Source organism: Symphalangus syndactylus, chromosome 11 (genome assembly GCF_028878055.3).
Source record: "Symphalangus syndactylus isolate Jambi chromosome 11, NHGRI_mSymSyn1-v2.1_pri, whole genome shotgun sequence".
NCBI classification, from domain to species: domain Eukaryota; kingdom Metazoa; phylum Chordata; class Mammalia; order Primates; family Hylobatidae; genus Symphalangus; species Symphalangus syndactylus.
Genome location: NC_072433.2, coordinates 26122468 through 26144430, shown reverse-complemented (window position 1 = coordinate 26144430; position 21963 = coordinate 26122468). Strand labels below are relative to the sequence as shown.

The 21963-nt window shown below is 43.9% G+C and overlaps 1 protein-coding gene across 5 annotated transcripts in view; it reads left to right on the top strand.

The window, feature by feature from the left end:
* Nucleotides 1-21963, top strand: part of CTCF (CCCTC-binding factor) — a 78085-nt gene that overhangs the window by 18493 nt on the left and 37629 nt on the right. For 2 of the 5 annotated variants that reach the window (XM_063611751.1, XM_063611750.1), the window contains exon 1: nucleotides 12908-12962. The exons of the other annotated variants lie outside the window; for them this stretch is intronic. The gene's annotated coding sequence lies outside the window, so the exon portion shown is untranslated. Of the gene's footprint in view, nucleotides 1-12907; nucleotides 12963-21963 lie in introns of those variants that run through there. 5 annotated transcript variants of the gene reach the window in all.

The following is a 21963-nucleotide window of genomic DNA, read 5'->3' as shown; positions in this document are numbered from 1 at the left end:
TTTTTTTTTTTTTTTGAGATGAAGTCTCACTCTTTCGCCCACACTGGAGTGCAGTGGCGCTATCTCGGCTCACTGCAAGCTCCACCTCCCGGGTTCACGCCATTCTCCTGCCTCAGCCTCCCAAGTAGCTGAGACTACAGGCGCCCGCTACCGCACCCAGCTAATTTTTTGTATTTTTAGTAGAGACGGGGTTTCACCATGTTAGCCAGGATGGTCTCGATCTCCTGACCTCCTGATCCACCCACCTCGGCCTCCCAGAGTGCTGGGATTACAGGCGTGAGCCACCACACCCGGCCCGGCCTTACTTATTTTTAATTAGGTTGGAATCCTTTTCTGCATCCTCCTTTGTAACCTTGCTGCATGTTATGAACATTTTTCCTGTTAGATATCTGGTTTTTTTTTTTTTTTTTTGAGACAGTCTCACTCCGTCACCCGTGCTGGAGTGCAGTGGCATGATCTAGGCTCACTGCTACCTCTGCCACCTGGGGTCAAGTGATTCTTGTGCCTTAGCCTGCCAAGTAGCTGGGATTACAGACATGCTCCACTAGGCCTGGCTTATTTTATTTTATTTTTATTTTTATTTTATTTATTTTTTTGAGACAGAGTCTTCCTCTGTTGTCCAGTCTGGAGTGTGGTGGCACAATTTTGGCTCACAACCTCCGCCTCCCAGGTTCAAGTGATTCTCCTTCCTTAGCCTCCGGAGTAGCTGGGATTACAGGCGTGCACCACCACACCCGGCTAATTTTGTACTTTTAGTAGAGATGAGGTTTTACCACGTTGGCCAGGCTGGTCTAGAACTCCTGACCTCAGGTGATCCACCCACCTCGGCCTCCCAAAGTGTTGGGATTACAGGCATGAGCCATAGCGCCCAGCGCTAATTTTTGTATTTTTAGTGGAGACAGCGTTTTGTCAACGTTGACTGGGCTCGTGTTGATCCACCTGCCTCAGCTTCCCAAAGTGCTGGGGTTACAGGTGTGAGCCACCTCACCCAGCCTCTGTTAGATATCTTTTGTTGGCTGGGTGCAATGGCTCATGCCTGTAATCCCAGCACTTTGGGAGGCTGAGGTGGGCGGATCACGAGGTCAGGAGATCGAGACCATCCTGGCTAATATGGTGAAACCCCGTCTCTACTAAAACAAAAAATTAGCTGGGTGTGGTGATAGGCACCTGTAGTCCCAGCTACTGGGGAGGCTGACGCAGGAGAATGGCATGAACAGAGCTTGCAGTGAGCCGAGATCGCGCCACTGCACTCCACCCTGGGTGACAGAGCAAGACTCTGTCTCAAAAAAAAACAAAAAACTTTTGTTACTTCAAATTAGTAGGAACTTTGTTGTTGGATGTTAAGTGACATGTGTGCGTGCTTTAGTTTTCTGAACTGTTCCTTTGGGCATAGCAGTCCTTGTTTGCCCTGACTTTTTGCCTCTACTATGTTGTTTCTACCTATTCCTCATTAATTGAATTATTTCTAAAATATGAGCATTGGCTAGGCATGGTGGCTCACTCCTGTAATCCCAACACTTTGTGAGGCTGAGGTGAACAGATCGCTTGAGTTCAGGAGTTTAAGACCAGCTTGGGTGACATGATGAAACTCGGTCTCTACTAAAAATATAAAAATCAGCTGGATACGGTGGTGGGTGCCTGTAATCCCAGCTACTTGGGAGGCTCAGGCACAAGAATCGCTTGAACCTGGGAGGCAGAGGTTGCAGTGAGTCGAGATCGCGCCACTGTACTCCATCCTGGACAACAGAGTGAGACTGTGTCAAAAAAATAAATGAAATATGAACATTGACTCTGAGAGCCAAGTTTATTGTAAATTTGAGTGCATAGATTTTGAGTTTTTTTTTTTTAATCAAACCTTTTTTGGTCCTGTTCTTATTTTCTAAGTGGTAGATATTTGCTGGTTTAATGACTTACACATAGGGTGACACAGAGGTCTGTCTTAGTTAACAGCTATGTAGATTATCCTATCACTTATATAGCTATAAATACTCTACACATTTTTCACACACTGAACTTAAATCTCCAATTTCTTTCTTTTCTTTTTTTTCTTTCTTTTTTTTTTTTTTTTTTTTGAGACGGAGTTTTGCTCTGTTGCACAAGCTGGATGGAGTGCAGTGGTGCGATCTCGGCTCACTGCAACCTCCGCCTCCTAGGTTCAAGTGATTTTCCTGCCTCAGCCTCCCAAGTAGCTGGGATTACAGGTACCGACTACCATGCCTGGCTAATTTTTTGTATTTTTAGTAGAGATGAGGTTTCACCATGTTGACCATGCTGGTCTCTCTAACTCCTGATGTCAAGTGATCCTCCAGCCTTGGCCTCTCAAAGTGCTAGGATTACAGGCATGAGCCATGGCGCCCAGCCTACTTCTTATTTTGAAAGAAGTAGATGATACACATTATCTTCCCCAATAAGGAAGAAGGAAATGAGTCCTAAAATATCCTAGGTTGGTGAGGGCTTTTGAAGAAAAGAGCATATATCTAGCTGGGCGCGGTGGCTTACGTCTGTAATCCCAGCACTTCGGGAGGCTGAGGCAGGTGGATCACCTGAGGTCAACAGTTCAAGACCAGCCTGGCCAACATGGTGAAACCCTGTCTCTACTAAAAATACAAAAATTAGCCGGGTGTAGTGGGGCATGCTGTAATCTCAGCTACTCGGGAGGCCGAGGCAGGAGAATCACTTGAACCTGGAAGGTGGAGGTTGCCGTGAGCCAAGATCGCTCCACTGCACTCCAGCCTGGGCGACAGAGCGAGACTTGGTCTCAAAAAAAAAAACAAAAGAGCATGTATCTTGATGCTCTGTGTGGTGAGTAGTAAGCAAGAGTATACAAAGAGTGATTAATCCTTGACTTTGGAGCAGCTTTTCTAGTTTAAAACATATCCTAATGGAGGGAGAAAAGGGCAGTCTGGTAGGTTGTATTTTATGTTGTAGCATTTTTGCCTGACACAGGGATTCTGCTTTATATTTCTTGGACTGCAGATGTAAATGCTGCTCAGTAGAGTGGTGTACATAAGCGATCCTCATCTAACTAGGTTTTGGAGACTTCTGTCTGATTTCTGGGTTACAGACAAGGAGACTGCAAAGCCAGAGAACCACCCTTTGCGTCATGCTTGTGTGCAGCCTCACTGTGTGCAGTCGTTTAAAAATGTCTGCCTTCAGCTGGGCGCAGTGGCTCATGCCTGTAATCCCAGCATTTTGGAGGCCGAAGTGGGTGGATCACCTGAGGTCAGGAGTTCGAGACTAGCTGGGCATGGTGGTGGGCACCTGTAATCCCAGCTACTCGGGAGACTGAGGCAGGAGAGTTGCTTCAACTCGGGAGGTGGAGGTTGCAGTGAGCCGAGATCATGCTACTGCACTCCAGCCTGGATGACAAATGAAACTACTTCTCAAAAAAAAAAAAAAAGATTTTTTTTTTTTTTTTTTTTTTTTTTGAGATGGAGTCTCGCTCTGTCACCCAGGCTGGAGTGTAGTGGCGCGATCTCGGCTCACCGCAACCTCTGCCCCCCAGGTTCAAGCGATTCTCCTGCCTCAGCCTCCCAAGTAGCTGGGATTACAGGCGTGCTGTAGTTTTTGTACTTTTAGTAGAGACGAGGTTTCACCATCTCGGCCAGGCTGGTCTTGAACTCCTGACCTCATGATCCACCAGCCTCGGCCTCCCAAAGTGCTGAGATTACAGGCGTGAGCTACCCCGTCCAGCCAGTCTTCTTTTTTTAAAAAACTGTAAAGTGGTGATACTGGTTCCTTTCTTACCTATAAGTATTATTCAAATTGTAACGTAATAAAACTGTAGGATATTAAAGCCAAAAGAAAATTGAAGTCATCTGTCAATCCCTTAATTTTACAGATAAGAAAACTAAGAGGCAAAGTGATTCACCTAAGGTCATGGATGTAGGACAAGTGCTTATGTCTTTTTTGTTCTTCCCTAGACTGGCTCTGAATAGTCTTTGGGTTTCCCAGAATTTCCTGCTGCATTTGGTTCTGTAGCTAATTATTTTATACATTCATTTTTTAAATCTCTTTTGATAGAAAAACATGCATCAATGTGTATCTCTAGAAAAACAATGTAGAGGCTGTACATTACTGCTCTAGGGTGTAGTATGCATGTTTTTTTTGTTTTTTTTTAAGACAGAGTTTTGCTCTTATTGCCCAGGCTGGAGTGCAATGGCACAATCTTGGCTCACTGCAACCTCCACCTGCTGGGTTCAAGCAGTTCTCCTGCCTCAGCCTCCCAAGTAGCTGGGACTACAGGCATGCACCATCATGCCCGGCTAATTTTTTGTATTTAGTAGAGACGGGGTTTCACCATGTTAGGCTGGTCTCGAACTCCTGACCTCAGGTGGTCCACCTGCCTTGGCCTCCCGAAGTGCTGGGATTACAGGCGTGAGCCACCATGCCCGTCTTATACATGTCCTCAGTGTGTATTTTTCAAAGAAGAGCAGTAATGTTACCAACTTTAAAAAAAGTGCCCACGTGTGCAATGATGCATTACTAGGCTCTGACTGAAGATAATATTAAAGTTCAGTATCTAATAAGATTTTGAGCTTACTCATCTTCTTAACCCAGGACTTTTCAGAATCCTTCAGTAATCTTTGTGTGATAAGAACAGAACATCCTTAGAGGCGGTATTGGTTAGCACTTCTGTTTTTAATGTAGTGCACTTGGACCACTGAAAGTTTTTAATTTTTCCAACCACTACTTTTTGTTTATTTGCTTACATAAACTCTAATATAACAAATCTCTGGAATAGCATGGTCACTATCACATACTATAAAGCAGGTAGAAGATATTTTACATTTACAGAGGTATGATACATAACTCTTCTATAATAGACGATATCCTAATTCTTTTTAGTATTTCCTGTGTTTTATCTCTTGTATCTTTCTACTCCTATTTAAAAATTTTTAAGGTTATGTTAAGAGTATAAAATACTAGTGACTCTTGGTTTGTAATTTTTTTCTCCCTGTCCCCCTGTTCAACAAAGTATTTGCTTCTTCCTGTCTTGATTGTGTCTTTTGGGTATATATAAATATATAACCCTCCCTGCCCCCCACCCTACCTCCATGCAATTTCTTGGTTATGGTATTGCCCTCATTTTTTTGTTGCCTATACATGTTTGTTTCAATATTTCTTAGTAACCAAATTGACAAATTACTTGTTTTAATCATATTGGTTCAAAGTAACATTTTGAGGCTGGTTGCGGTGGCTCACGCCTATAATTCCAGCACTTTGGGAGGCCGAGGCAGGTGGATCACTTGAGGCCAGGAGTTTGAGAACAGCCTGGCCAACATAGAAAACCCCATTTCTACCAAAAATACAAAAAATTAGGCCGAGTGGGTGGATCACAAGGTCAAGAGTTCGAGACCAGCCTGGCCAAGATGGCGAAATCCTGTCTCTACTAAAAATACAAAAAAATTACCTGGGCATGGTGGCAGACGCCTATAATCCCAGCTACTCAGGAGGCTGAGGGAGAGAATTGCTTGAACCCGGGAGGTGGAGGTTGCAGTGGGCCGAGATCGCGCCACTGCACTCCAGCCTGGGTGACAGTGTGAGACTCCGTCTCAAAAAAAAAAAAAAAAAAAAAATTTTTTTTTTTCCTGAGCATGGCCCCTGTATTCCCAGCTACTAGGGAGGCTGAGGCACAAGAATTGCTTGAACCCCCTGGGAGGTGGAGGTTCCAGACTGTGTCTCAAAAAAAAAACAAACGAAGTAACATTTTGTTTCTTTTGTTGTTTAAACTTCTACATGTGTATCTTTGTTTTTTCAGCCTCTTTTATTCTTTGTAGCTATTCAGTAATGCTTTATTATCCATATCCTATGCTGCTATACTCTTTTGTTGTTGTTTTGGGTTTTTTTGAGACAGGGTCACTCTCTTGTCCAGGCTGGAGTGCAGTGGGCACAATCTCAGCTCACTGCAACCTCTGGCTCCTGGGCGCCTGCAATCCTTCCGCCTCAGCCTTCTGAGTAGCTGGGACTACGGGCCTGCACCGCCATACCTGACTAATTTTTGTATCTTTTTGTAGAGACAAGGTTTTGCCATGTTGCTTAGGCTGGTCCCCATCTCTTGGGATTATAGGTGTGAGCCACTGTGCCTGGCCTGCTACTTGCTAATGATGTCATTTTAAGTGGGGGGGTAACTTTTTAAACATTTTTTGTTTTTTCTTTTCTTTTTTTTTTTTTTTTGAGACAGGGTCTCGCTCTGTCACCCAGGCTGGCACAATCACAGCTTGCTGCAGCCTCAAAATTCTGGGCTGGAGCAATCCTCTTGCCTTGGCCTCCTGCAGTGCTGGGATGGTAGGCGTGAGCCACCCTGCCCAGCCAATAACTTTCTTGATTGTTGTCGAAGACATTATATTGCTATTTATTGTTACCACATTGCTATTTGGTACAAGTATCCATTGTTGTATTTAAACTGTTAGCTTCTGATTTAATGTTAACTTTACAGGTGAACCGTTTTACCAAATAAAAGTTGTCTTGGTTTTACTAAGTAGCCTTCATGAGGTGAGTCCTGGGTTACAGAGACATTTTTATTTATAAAAATAAAAACCATGACAGTTCACCCTATCATGTGTGCCCATTTCTGCAGGGTTTTTTTTTCTTTTTCCGTTCTTTCATGCCTACAGAATGTCCTTACTACCTAGAGATTGTTAAATATTGGTTGTACCCACAATAGAAGTGAAACTTCAAGGCTTACTCTGCTAGGCACAGTGGCTCACACCTGTGATACCAGCACTTAGGGAGGCAGAGGCAGGAGGATAGCTTGAGCCCAGGAGTTCAGGACCTGCCTGGGCGGCATAGCAAGACCCCATTCTCCACAAAAAGGGGGAAAAAGACAAAAGACTCATTGAGTCATACATTCTATTATTGCTTATGTGAGAATTATATTAGTTTTGAGATAGGCATTGTAGTTTTTTTGTTGTTGTTTGTTTTGTTTTGTTTTGAGACGGAGTCACCCAGGCTGGAATGCAGTGGTGCAATCTTGGCTCACTGCAGCCTCCGCCTCCCAGGTTCAAGCGATTCTCCTAACTCAGCCTCCTGAGTAGCTGGGATTTCAGGCGCCCACCACCACGCCTGGCTAATTTTTGCATTTTTAGTAGAGACGGGGTTTCACCATGTTGGACAGGCTGGTCTCGAACTCCTGACCTCAGGTGATTCACCTGCCTCGGTCTCCCAAAGTGCTGGGATTGCAGGGATGAGCCACCGCGCCCAGCCAGGATCTCTGTTTTTTAAAGCTCATCAGAATATTCTGATACAGAGTAGGTTTGGGAATCATTGCTCGGGCAGCATCTGTCCAAAATTCATAAAAGTACCTGTTAGGTGTTGTGTAAATCCTGCATTATGTGTGTAATTTATTCCTATCTTGTAATACATTTATTCAAGGTGATAGACTTGCTATAGATCCTCAGTCTTTCTCGTATTCCAAGTGATAAAAAGACTGTAGGGCTGCTCCAAAGAGAGTCTAACTCTGAGCTGCTTCCAGGTATATGGGTCTGCAGTGTGGCAAGGAGGGATCTGGTGGTCTGTAACATAGTCTCTTACTAGGGGAACAAGAAGTGAAGCTTAGGTTACTCTACACCAGCAAAAGTGTCATTTGGGCTATGGAGAGCAGAGAGAGGACAGCATGTGCTTGGGAGGCAGCCTCCTGTTGGCACTATGGCACCAACGTTGACTCACAGATGAGCATTATCTTTGGTTTCATGTATAAATGTTCAATAAGTGAAATTAACAGGCTACCCTTAACAGAGGGCTAGAACATGGTCTCTGAAACCATATCAAAATAATTTTTTTTTGACACAGATTCTCACTCTGTACCCCAAACTAGAGTGCAGTGGCGTGAACTCAGCTCACTGCAACCTCCACCTCCCAGGTTCAAGCGATTCTCATGCATCAGCCTCCCAAGTAGCTGGGATTACAGGCACACACCACCACACCCAGCTAATTTTTGGATTTTTTTTTTAGTAGAGACAGGGTTTTGCCATGTTGGCCAGGGTGGTCTCGAACTTCTAACCTCAAGTGATCCACCTGCCTTGGCCTCCCAAAATGCTGGGATTACAAGCGTGAGCCACTATGCCCAGCCTCAAAGTAATAAATTTGAGGCCTGGGTGTAATGGCTCATGCTCATAATCCCAACATGTTGGGAGGCTGAGGCAGGAAGATTGTTTGAAGCCAGAAGCTCAAGACCAGCCGAGACAACAAAGCAAGACCCCACCTCTACAAAATAATAATGATAAAATAGCAGGGTGCAGTGGTGCATGCCTGTAGTGTCCCGACTACCCAGGAGGCTGAGGCAAGAGAAGCACTTGATCCCAGGAGTTCAAGGCTGTGGCAAGCTACGATTGCACCACTGCGCTCACTCCAGTCTGGGAGACAAAGCGAGACCGCACCTCTTAAAAAAGATAAATAATTATAATAATATTAATTTGAGATGGCTTAATACAGTTCCACTCAGTTACATTAAATTTCTTCTGCACAAAATTAGTCTAATTCCATACATATTTAAGTTCTTGTTATATATACTGTTCACCTGTTCTGTAGTTTGTCAGGCAAGGTCCACCTCATCGTTTAATATCTAGCTGTAGCAATTCCTTTCCTTAAAGCCCTTTACCCACTGAAGTCATCCTTTATGCCAGGGTGGTAGGAAGTTTGTTAACCCTTGTTACAGTACTCATCACACTATATAGCTGCTATTTGTTTTTCTTGCTGCCTGCCAGACAAGGAGCTCCCTAAGAACTGAACCTCGTGCAGAAGACAAAGCTTATCTGGGAGTCAGCTTTACCACAGTACTGATTGAAGACTACCCCTAGTACATATGCTTGTACTCTCTCTCCCTTCCCTGCCTCCGGCCCCAAATGACACTTCAACACCTAATACCCCATTTCTTCCATTAACTTGAAAAAGAGCCGGGGCGCGGTGGCTCACACCTGTAATCCCAGCATTTCAGGAGACCAAGGTGGGTGGATCACCTAAGGTCAGGAGTTTGAGACCAGCTTGGCCGACATGGTGAAACCCTATGTCTACTAAAAATACAAAAATTAGCCTGGCATGATGGTGGGCGTTTGTAGTCCCAGCTACTCAGGAGGCTGAGACAGGAGAATCACTTGAACGCGGGAGACGGCCATTGCAATGAGCCAAGATGGCACCATTGCACTGCGGACTGGGCAACAAGAGTGAAACTCCATCTCAAAAAAAGAAAAAGAACAGTTAGAACTTTTTTTAAAAAAAAAGAAGAGAGTTCCTTTCTACAGCAGTGTCGGCCACCTTTTGGTGAAAGAATTATTGTCTGCCTTTATTATTCTTTGTAGCAAAAGAACTCCTTCCCCTCCTCCCATACTAGTTTCACTGTTGCCATTACAAATATTTTATTAGTATGTATTTCCTAGATTCAAAGCTTCAGTGGGCTTTCTTCAAGTAGCTGTTAGAATAATTGTTTTGTTTCGACCATACCCTTTAATATTAACAAATGGGAGGTGAGATTGTTAACAAAATACTAGAATGCTCTTAACTTTTTTTTTTGACTTAGAAGAAACATTTTTATTTCCCTTTTAATTATTTCTACACACACACATACAAAAAGCCCTAGCTGTTTTTTTATAATTTATAATATTTTTTTTTAGTAGAGACAGGGTTTCACTATGTTAGCCAGGATGGTCTCGATCTCCTGACCTCGTGATCTGCCCACCTCGGCCTCCCAAAGTGCTGGGATTACAGGCGTGAGCCACCGTGCCTGGCCCTAACTGTTCTTTTAAAAATTGGCCAGGCACGGTGACCGGCCAGATGTGTTGGCTCACACCTGTAATCCCAACACTTTGGGAGGCTGAGGAGGGTGGATCAGCTGAGGTCAGAAGCTCAAGCCCAGCGTGGCCAACATGGTGAAACCCTGTCTCTATTAAAAATACAAATATTAGCTGGACATGATGGTTGGTGCCTATAATCCCAGCTACTTGGGAGGCTGAGGCAGGAGCATCGCTTGAACCTGGGAGGTGGAGGTTGTAGTAAGCTGAGATTGCACCGTTGGACTCCAGCCTGGATGACAGAGTGAGACTCCGTCTCAAAAAAAAATAGAAAAGGCTGGGCTGGGTGGCTCACACAAATGCTGTGATTACAGGCATGAGCCACCGTAATCCCAGCACTTTGGGAGGCCGAGGCGGGCAGATCACTTGAGGTCAGGAGTTTGAGACTAGCCTAGCAAACATGGTGAAACCCCATCTCTACGAAAAATACAAAAATTAGCTGGGCGTGGCGATGCGCGCCTGTAATTCCAGCTACCCAGGAGGCTGAGGCTGAGAATTGCTTGAACACAGGAGGCGGAGGTTGCAGTGAGCCAAGATCTCACCACTGCACTCCAGCCTGGGTGACAGAGCGAGACTCTGTCTCAAAAAATAAATGAAAATTAATGTCAGAGAAGAGAAGTGAGAGGTACAGTTGTGATTAAATAAATGAGTGCTGCTTCAGATAAAGGCTGCTTCCGTTCCCAATCACTGTGAAAGAAATGGTCACTATTATTTTTCTGCTTCTCAGCCCAAGTTATTCTCCCAGTTCAGCTCCTCCTCATTCTTTATTGTAGTCTACAACTTTCCTGGTACTAGTTCACTGATACTTTGCTTTGATGAATTTTAAGCTCTCAGATAAGATGATGGTGTATATGTTTTCAGGAATAGCAGAGTAAAATGGTTATTTTGTTTAACTTTTAAACAGCTTTTATTCTAAAAGAGTTAATAACTTTTATTCGTTTTGGCTAGTGTCCTGCATCTAGTAAAAGTTACTTAGCTTTTCCTTTCATCCTCAGGAAAAACTGATTACTTTTTTTTTGTGGGGGGGGGGGGGTGGTCACAGAGTCTTGCTCTGTCACTCAGACTGGAATGCAGTGGTGTGATGATAGCTTACTGCAGCCTGGGCTCAGGCGATCCTCCCGCCTCAGCCCCCAGAGTAGCTGGGACTACAGATGGATGCCATCATACCTGGCTAATTTTTTTTAATTTTTAGTGGAGACAAGGTCTCACTATGTTGCTCAAGCTGGTCTTGAACTCCTGGGCTCAAATGATTCTCTTAGCTCTGCCGCCCCAAGTGCTGGGATTATAGGTGTGAGCCACTGTGCCCGACCTGATTACTTATAATTGCTTTTTTTTCCCTCCTTGTCCTAATGTCATTTAACATTCTCTATAGTCAGAATACCAGACTAAGCTTTTCAGTCAACATTTTTCTAATTTAAAGATCTATTGACTGGACGCGGTGGCTCACACCTGTAATCCCAGCACTTTGGGAGGATGAGGCGGGCAGATCACCTGAGGTCAGGAGTTTGAGACCAGCCTGGCCAACATAGTGAAACCCTGTGTCTACTAAAAATACAAAAATTTGCTGGGCATAGTGGTGCACGCCTGTAATCCCAGCTGCTTGGGAGGCTGAGGCAGGAGAATTTCTTGAACTCTGGAGGCGGAGGTTGCAGTGGCCAGGATTGTGACACTGCACTCCAGCCTGGGTGGCAAAGCAAGAATCTGTCTAAAAAAATAAATAAGGCCAGGCACAGTGGCTCATGCCTGTAATCCCAGTAATTTAGGAGGCTGAGGCGGGTGGATCACCAGAGCTCAGAATTTTGAGACCATCCTGACCAATATGGTGAAACCCTGTCTCTACTAAAAATATAAAAATTAGCCGGCATGGTGGCATGCGCCTTTAGTCCCAGCTACTTGGGAGGCTGAGACAGAATTATTTGAGCCCAGGAGGCGGAAGTCGCAGTGAGCCAAGATCGTGCCACTGCACTCCAGCCTGGGCAACAGAGTGAGACTCCATCTCAAAAACAGCCACGTCAAAAAAAGATACGTACAGAGGCCAGGCGTTGGTGGCTGGCTCAGTGTCAGTAATCTGAGCACTTTGGGAGGTCGAGGCGGGTGGATCACTTGAGCTCAGGAGTTTGAGACCAGCCTGGCCAAGATGGTGAAACCCCGTCTCTACTAAAAATACAAAAATTAGCCAGGCGCAGTGGCATGTGCCTGTAGTCCCAGCTACTCAGGAGGCTGAGGCAGGAGAATCGGTTGAACCTGGGAGGCAGGGGTTGCAGTGAGCCGAGATCGCGCCACTGCATTCTAGCCTGGGTGACAGAGTGAAACTCCGTCTGGAAAAAAAAATTATATATATATGTATAAATTTTTAATATATATTTTATATTTTAATATATTATTTCTAATATATTTTATACATACATATGAAGAGAAAGCTGCAAGGTATCTTCTGTTCTCTTAAAGTTTTTTTACAATTTCAACTTTCATTTTAGATTCAGGGGGTACATGTCCAAGTTTTTTTGTGTACATGGGTATATTGTGTGATTATGAGGTTTGGGGGTACAGTTTTTCCTATCACCCAGGTAATGAGCATAGTACCCAATGATTAGTTTTGCAGCCCTTACCCCGTTTTGTCCCTCCCCCTCCTAATCCCTAAGGTCTGTTGTTATGTTTATATCCATGTGTACCCAGTGTGTAGCTTCCATTTATAAGTGAGAACATGAGATACTTGGTTTTCTGTTCCTGCCTTAATTCACTTAGGATAATGACCTCCAGCTGCATCTGTGTTGCTGTAAAGGACATTATTTCATTCTTTTTTATGGCTGTGCGTTCTTTGCCTTCTTATGATGTCTGAGGGTTTGTATCAACCTCTGTTAGGCCATTTGTTAGGTACCCTTCGTGTTGACTTTCAGAATTTCTGTGGCTTGTGAAAGTTCATGGGGTCTTAGAGCTGCTAATGTATTTCTTACCAAGAGAATGCAGATAGACTTCTGGTCTCCCCAGGAAATAAGTTGGGGTTTTTAGCAATCAATTGCCCCTTATAATGGATAGTAAGTAGTATATTGAAAAGTTGTGGGTTTAGTTATAAAATAGACTGCTGGAAATCATTCTCTTCTACTGTCTTATTCTCAGTACACATGGATTATTCCTGGTATAATAACCAGTCTACTTAACTGACTAAACTCTGCAGTGGTGAGTATAAAAGGTTATTTTGGTTGTTTTCCTTTGGAAATTGTCTGACATATTTGCTATGTAGTCATAATCATAGGTTATAAATTATTAAACCTTAATGTCTTCAAAAATTAGTGTATTCACAATTAGCTTCCATTTTTACATGGCAGGATTTTAAAAAATCTAACCTGTAATTGTGTTTTTGGGCATTTTTATTTTTCTCTGTTAAGAAGTGACACACGCTGAGCATGGTGGTTTAAGCCTGTAATCCCAGCACTTTGGGAGGCCAAGGTGGAAGGATCCCTTGAGCTTAGGAGACCAGCCTAGGCAATACAGTGAGATCCCATCTCTGTAAAATAAAATGAGCCAAGTATGGTGGCACATGCCTGTAGTCCCAGCTACTTGGGAGGCTGAGGTGGGATGATCACTTGAACCCAGGATGTCAAGGCTGTAATGAGCCTTGATTGTGCCACTGCACTCCAGCCTGAGCGACAGGGTGGGACCCTGTCTCAAAAAAAAAAAAAAAAAAAAAGGTGTAAGAATTAACACAGGCTAGTTGCAGTGGCTCATGCCTATATTCCCAGCATTTTGTGGGTGATGAAGTGGGAAGATCCCTTGAGCCCAGGGGTTCAAGAACAGCCTGGGCAATATAATGAAACTTTGTCTTTCAAAGTTTCTGAACTTTGCACCACTTAAAAAAATAGTGATGCATAAAAAGACTTTGCATCACTAAAAAAATAGTGATGCAAAGAGAGCAATAAAGGTGAATTCATATACTTAGGCTTTCACTTAGCATGTAAACAGTGTTTTGTTTTTTCATGTTCCCTTCCTGCTCTTGTCCTGTGCAGGAACCATCTATACCTGTTTCACCTGACAAAGTCACTGAGAATTCCTGTTTGTCTAACACTGTTTTGTATCCCTTGCTATAGAGACTACAGAAATAAAAGGCATAGTTACTGCCCTTAAAAAGCTAATACCGGGGGGAAAAACATATAGAACATTATGCCACAGTTAAAACTTGTGGTCAGTTTGCACTGGTCAGGGTTGAGTTGGCTTTGATTTAGAAGGTGACTTGAGCTGGGAAGGGACAAGACATCAGATACTGATGTGGAAGATGCCCAGCAGGAAATAGTCAAAGGTGAGGTTGGGTGGGTGGAAGGGAATGGGAACAAATTGTACAGAGCTCTGGGAGCTAAGATGGAGAATTTGGACCTGATTCAGTCAGCATCACCAATCATGAATTTTTGGAATTTTTGAGCCTCATTTCAGGAAGGTTAATGTGGCATCAATATTCTGGATAGAACAAGACTGGCCAGCCTGCAAAGCTGTTCTGTCTCTTCCTACCACCATCCCCCACCCTTCCTTTGACTCACCTCAAACTCCTGGGCCCAAGCCATCCTCCTGCCTCAGCTTCTCAAGTAGCTGGAACTATGGGTACAAACACCATGCCTGGCTTGTTCTGTTTCTTTTTTACTCTTTCTCCTTCATTCCTGGATTTATAGTCAGTCACCAGCTTCTGTCAACTGATTGCTACCTTCATCCTACAGAAATCCAGTACTTTATCAGAGAAGTCATTTTTGTGGGGAAAATTTATCAAAGGTTTAGATAAGATTAGATTCTAGGAATCTAATTAGAAAGCTAAGAAGCCAAAAAAGCATATATTGTTGAGTTAACCATGTTGAATGTCGTCTTGGCTGGCGGTATAAGGATACAGAGGATAGCAGTTGGCATCATGCATGTATTGTTTCATTGGGTTTTTATGATAGCCTGTTAAATGGGTACCATTTCCTTATTTTATAGAAAAGAAAACTGCAGCGAGAAGGTAGCATATCTCACCCCAGGTCACAATGCTAATTAGAAAAACCAGAATTGTGATACACGTCTCTGACTCTTAACAGTGATTCCATTCTGCTTCTCCTGTCTGCCCTCCCTTTTTAAATATAGAACAAACATTTTCTCTATATTATGTATTATATTAAAGCACTATTTTTGATGTCTACGATTCACACCACCAATTAATTACCTTCAGTAGAACTGTGCTAGTTTCACTGCACCAAGGACAACATTGGGGAATATCTTTTTTCTTTTCTTCTTTTTTTTTTTTTTTTTTTGAGACAGAGTCTCTCTCTGTCACCAGGCTGGAGTGCAGTGGCACAGTTTCAGCTCACTGCAACCTCCACCTCCTGGGTTCAAGCGATTCTCCTGCCTCAGCCTCCCAAGTAGCTGGGACTATAGGTGCATGCCGCCATGCCCTGCTAATTTTTGTATTTTTAGTAGAGACGGAGATTCACCATGTTGGTCAGGATGGTCTCGATCTCCTGATCTCGTGATCCGCCCGCCTTGGCCTCCCAAAGTGCTGGGATTACAGGCATGAGCCACCGTGCGCAGTCTGGGGAGTATCTTTCAAAACAGCCATAGCAGTTTAACAGAGGCAAATGCTGTCACATTATTTTAGTTCGCATTTCTTTTACTATTAATGAGGTTTGGTTTTTTTCTTATTCATCTGCCATTTGTGTGTTTTCAGTCATCTATTTGTGTCCTTTGCCCAGCTTTTTCTTTCAGTGATCATCTTTTCATGTAAATTTTACAGTTATATATATGATAAAGAGGTTAATCCATTGTCATAGATGTTGCAGATATTTTTTTCATGTTTGGCCATTTTCTTTTTAGTTTTTGTTCAACATGTTTTTGTCATATGTAATTTTATTTTTATTTTATTTTATTTTGTTTTGTTTTGTTTATTTATTTATTTAGAGACAGAGTCTCGCCCTGTCACCCAGGCTGGAATGCAGTGGCACGATCTCGGCTCACTGCAACCTCCACCTCCCTGGTTCAAGCGATTCCCCTGGCTCAGCCTCCTTAAGTAGCTGGGATTACAGGCACACGCCACCATACCCGGCTAATTTTTTTGTATTTTTAGTAGAGATGGGGTTTCACCATGTTGACCAGACTGGTCTCAAACTCCTGACCTCAGGGAATCCGCCCACCTCGGCCTCCCAAAGTGCTAGGATTACAGGTGTTAGCCATTGTGCCCAGCCTGGAATTTTTTTTTTTTTATCTTATGGTGCTTAAAATCTCAATCATTTCCTCTGATTTCTCTTATTACTTACGCTTCTAAGCACAAAGCCTTCCTCATTTTTTTTTTCTTTTTTTGAGATGGAGTCTTGCTCTTTCTCCCAGGCCAGAGTGCAGTGGCGCGATCTCGGCTCACTGCAAGCTCCGCCTCCCGGGTTCACGCCATTCTCCTGCCTCAGCCTCTCCAAGTAGCTGGGACTACAGGCGCCCGCCACCACGCCCGGCTAATTTTTTTATATTTTTAGTAGAGACGGGGTTTCACCGTGGTCTCGATCTCCTGACCTCGTGATCCGCCCGCGTCGGCCTCCCAAAGTGCTGGGATTACAGGCGTGAGCCACCGCGCCCGGCCGCCTTCCTCATTTTTAGAAAGCTGTTCACCTTTTCCTAAGTTTTGTGTGTGTTTTTGTTTGTTTTGTTTCATTTTGAGACAGGGTCTCACTCTGCCACCCAGGCTGGAGTACAGTGGCACAATCATGGCTCACTGCAGCCTCAATCTCCCCAGGTTCAGGAGATCCTCCCACCTCAGCCTCCTGAGTAGCTGAGACCACAGGCGCACATCACCACACCCAGCTGACTTTTTGTATTTTTAGTAGAGATGGAGTATCTCCATGTTTCCCAAGCCAATCTCGAACTCCTGGGCTCAAGCGATCTGCTGGCCTTGGCCTCTCAGTGTTTCGATTACAGGCGTGAGTCTCTGTACCTGGCCACTAATGCTTTTTTTTTTTTTTTTAATTTTGATACAGAGTCTCGCTGTGTTGCCCAGGCTGAAGTGCAGTGGTGCGATTTTGGCTCACTGCAACCTCCACCTCCTGGATTCAAGCAATTCTCTGCCTCAGCCTCCCGAGTAGTTGGGATTACAGGACCCGGGGGGCCACTATGCCCTGTTAATTTCTGTATTTTTAGTAGAGACAGAGTTTCACCTTGTTGGCCAGGCTGGTCTTGAACTCCCGACCTCGTTATCCACCCTCCTTGGCCTCCCAAAGTGCTGAGATTACAGTCGTGAGCCACCACACCCGGCCCTGCCAATGCTTCTTTGTTTCATACAGCAGATATATTACAAATGGATTAAAGATAACTTCCATTTTTTTCCAAATAGTTAACTGTTTTTCTGGTACCTTTTATGCAGTAATTCTCTTTTCCCTACTGATTTAAAATGACACCTTTTTATTTGCTAGGCTTTGTTTCTGGATTCTGTCTTCTGTTTAAATTGTCTGCCTATAGTAACAGTACCACATTATATGAATTATGTAGCTTTATGGATATAGATAATAGTGTCCCTACTTAGGTTTTTTAAATGCCTCTTGGAGGAATTTGGGGCTGGAGGGATAGGGTTGTTTTCTTTTTGTTTTTGTTTTTCTTAGTTTTTTTTAGACCACGTCTCACTTTATTGCCCAGGCCAGAGTGCAGAGGCATGATCACTACTCACTGTAGCCTTAACCTCCTGGGCTCAAGCGATCCTCCCAGCTTAGCCTCCAGGTAGCTGGGACTACAGGCATGCACCATCACACCTGACTAATTTTTTAAAGTTTTTGTAGAGATTGTGTCCTACTGTGTTGCCCAGGCCTGGTCTCAGACTCCTGTGCTCAAGCATTCCACTCTCCTCAGCCTCCCAAAGTCCTAGCAGTCAGGCGTGAGCCACTGCACCTGGCCAGTGGAAGAGTTTTATAATCTTCAAATAGACCCTGCACATTTTCAGTTCACATTATTCTTTTTCTTGTATTTTTTTATGTTTCTGTATATTTTCCCATATTTCAGTGGTGTATATTTATTGAATAGATTGTATATACACTTTCGAGTTTATAGCCCATCTTGTTCCAGAAAGAACTTGAAGAAATATTTAGGAAATACAGATAATAAGTGATTTAAATAAACCAGAAAATACAAATTATAATAGAAAGTTATTATTACATGGTTTGAGAGGCAACAAATTAATCAAGATGTAGCCAGCTAAAAAAATGGCAATATGATCCTGTTACATAGGTTTAACAATGAAAGAAAAAAATTTCCTTGGAGAAAAGCTTTTCTAAGTATTTAACTCCCAGTGCAATTTCTCCCACATATCTTTTAGTGTAAGCTAAGGCATGATGCCAAAGTGAAACTCGATAAAAGCACTTCTGTAGGGGATAAGGCCATGTGGCCCAAGTATACCCAGCTTTCTGATGGTCTGGCATAATTCTGGGATAAAGCCTAGACTAGAATGCTGAATTCCACAGAGAGGGCAAGTCAGATAAGGACAGAAAAGCCTTGGTGGATTTACCAATTAAAGGCCATTGCTGGCCTCAGAGCAGCTCCGTAAAGTATTCCCCAATACTTTCTGATTCCCCAATCAGAAACCAAACTGGTGAGTGGAAAGTAAGGAAAGAATTAGAGACAGCAAGTGTAAAGTTGAGCGTGGTAGGAAAAAAGAGATGACAGATACTAAATCCTGCAATGGGGTTGAGGGGAGTTACAAATGGGCAAGATTTAAGCAACATAGAGCTAGCTAAGAAGTGGCTGAAGCGGCCAGATGTGGTGGCTCACGCCTGTAATCCCAGCACTTTGGGAGGCCGAAGCGGGTGGATCACGAGGTCGGGAGATCGAAGCCAGCCTGGCTAACATGGTGAAACCCCATCTCTACTAAAAATAAAAAAAATTGGCAGGGTGTGGTGGCTCACACCTATAATCCCAGCACTTTGGGAGGCCGAGGCGAGTGGATCATGAGGTCACAAGAGTGAGACCATCCTGGCCAACATGGTGAAACCTCATTTCTACCAGAAATACAAAAACTAGCTGGGCCTGGTGGCACATGCTGGTAGTCCCAGCTACTCAGGAGGCTGAGGCAAGAGACTCGCTTGAACCTGGGAGGCAGAGGTTGCAGTGAGCCGAGGTTGTGCCACTGCACTCCAGCCTGGGTGACAGAGCGAGACTCTGTGTCAAAGAAAAAAAAAAAAAAAGAAGTGGCTGAAGCAAGAGGAGGAAGACTGATCCATGCTCCCCAAGGATATAGGCCTCTGGGGTCTCTGTGTTGGATTCTAGGCCCTTGCATTCTCACACTCAGTAGTCAGCAGGGCCAGAGAAGCATTAAGATGCCAGTTTTCCTTCCTTTTAGCCCCTCCCTGATTGCCTGGATTGTTCTTCCTCAGTCTGGAGGAACTTCCTGTTCATCCTCTATAGAGAAGTTGACTGAATAATAAAATTTTTTTATCTAAGCTTCACTTTTTCACCTAGATGATAGAGAAACACAATAAGGATCTGGTCTTAGCTCCATTTTATGGTGATACCACAGTCTAGATGACTAACCCACCCACTTTGCCAAGCTCATTTAGTTGGTTAGTGATGGATTGGGTATACTGGAGTTTCTCTTTATTTCCTGTCCAGTGTCATTGAGTTGAAGGTGACAGCCAAACATTAATAGATTCTTTAGGCAGTGAAACTGGGATTGCAGATATGGATTGGAAAGACCTCTGTGTAGAAACAGTGGAAGTTAAAAGGCTAGTGCAATGGGCGGCTGCAGAGCCTTGGTGTGCTCAGGGGGGCTGGTGAAAGAGTACTCAGAGACAAAGGAAGGGAGCTAAGGGAGGAAAGAGGCTTATGAAGGAAGAAATGAGTTTCATCTTGTCAGATGCCAGAGAAACTGAGATTGAGAATGAAGGAAAGGCCCTTGGGTTGACTCTGGTGGTTCTTGATGGATGGTACCTGTGGGCCAAACAAAGGGGCCACAGAGGGCTAAGGAGGGAGTTGAGTCCTTTTTAATAAGGACAGATATTTAAATTTATTATATTTATTTATTTTATTTTTGAGGAACAGGGTCTCACTTACTCTGTTGCCCAGGTTGGAATTCATTGGTGTGATCTCACCTCACTGTAACCTCTGCATCCTGGGCTCAAGTGATCCTCCTGCCTCAGCCTTCCAAGTAGCTGGGACTGCAGGCGTGCACCACCATGCCTGGCTATATTTTGTAGAGATGGTGTTTCACCATGTTGCCCAAGCTGGTCTCGAACTCCTGGACTCAAGGAATCTGCCCACCTCAGCCTCCCAAAGTCCTGGAATTACAGGTGTGAGCCACCATGCCCGGCCTGGCTAATGTGTGTTTTTTAAAATTTATTTTTAGAGATGGGGTCTCCCCATGTTGCCCGTGCTGGGCTTGAACTCTTGGGCTCAGGTGATCTACTTCAGCCTCCCAAAGTGCTGGGATTACAGGCTTGAGCCAACGCACCTAGTCGTAAGGACAGATTTTTTGAGATAGGAGAGCAAAGCCATATATAGAAGTGTATATAAATTCTATATATAGTACGATTTCATATATATACAAAATACATACCTTTAACTGAATAGGTGAGAAAACAGCATCAGAATATTAGGTGATTTTCGTAATCTGGAGGAAAAAAAATATGTTCCATAAGTAAATTAAAACTGCTTTGAGTGATATAAACTTCTTTTTGGTGGTGGTATTGGTCCACAAAAAATATTTGACGAAGCCTAGAAGGCATGGGCAAATCAAGCAAGCATAGAGCCAAAAAATATGTAGGAATTAGAGTGAGTGGGTATGTTTTGTGCTAAGAGGAACTGACTGTTTGAAAGCAGTAAAGGGAGGACATGGATTGGAACTGCTAGCGTCGGGAGAGACAGCTAGAAGCGCAGTCCCCAGGGAGTGGGGAGAGTGACCTGGTCCAGCCTATTGGTTACTTATTGATTCAGAGGAGAGACTCCCATCCTCTGGAAAGAAAGTAAAAGAAGTTAAGTAAAAGGAGGGATCCACTGCTTCATGGGATGCACCAAGTTTGTGTGTGTGTGTGTGTGTGTTTAGGATGGAGTCTCGCTCTGTCATCCAGGCTGGAGTGCAGTGGCGTGATCTCGGCTCACTGCAAGCTCCACCTCTCGAGTTCCTGCCATTCTCCTGCTTCAGCCTCCCCAGTAGCTGGGACTACAGGCGCCTGCCTCAGCCTCCCCAGTAGCTGGGACTACAGGTGCCCGCCTCAGCCTCCCCAGTAGCTGGGACTACAGGCGCCCACCACCACGGCCAGCTAATTTTGTTTTTGTATTTCTAGTAGAGATGGGGTTTCATTGTGTTAGCCAGGATGGTCTCGATCTCCTGACCTCGGGGATGCTCAGAGATTTCTGAGAAGTGTATTGAGAGGCTGATGGCTTGCTACTTTGTGTCTGATTTTTCTCTATTAAAAATAGAAGCTATTGCTTTAAGACCTGAGTAGATGCTGTTGTTTTGTGGACTTTATGCCATGTTTTTTTTTTTTTCACAGTGAGATAATACTCTGTCAGCTCAACTCCTTGGAGGCACAGTTAGTTTCTATTTGTACTCTTTTGTACCACTTCTTTTTCTACCTGGTTTATAATTCTGTGACCTCTTTTAGGTTGGACTTGGTTGTTTACTTTTTTTTTTTTTTTTTTTTTTTGAGATGGAATCTCCCTCTGTCACCCAGGCTGGAGTGCAGTGGCCCAGTCTTGGCTCACTGCAACCTCCGCCTCCCGGGTTCACGCGATTCTCCTGCCTCAGCCTCCCAAATAGCTGGGACTCCAGGTGCCTGCCACCACACCTGGCTAATTTTCATATTTTTAGTAGAGATGGGGTTTCACCATGTAGGTCAGGATGGTCTCGAACTCCTGACCTCAGGTGATCTGCCCGCCTCGGCCTCCCAAAGTGCTGGGATTACAGGCATGAGCCACTCAGCCTGGCCTGTTTACAAGCAATTTTTAACATTTTAAGTTTTCAAATTCACACCAGAGACCAGATAGAATTTTTTTCCGTTGTCTTCAAGTTGTAGCATCAAATTGTATGCTACAAAATCCTGGAGACCCCAAAGATTCTTTTTCCTCCACCAATTTTATTATTGAGGATATTTAAATAGTCTGGGATTATGTAGTGATTCTGGCAGGGTCACCACATTTACATTCACAGCATCTCAATTTTTTGTTCTTTGATACCTTTTCTGAGAATGTCACTGTGAAGTAA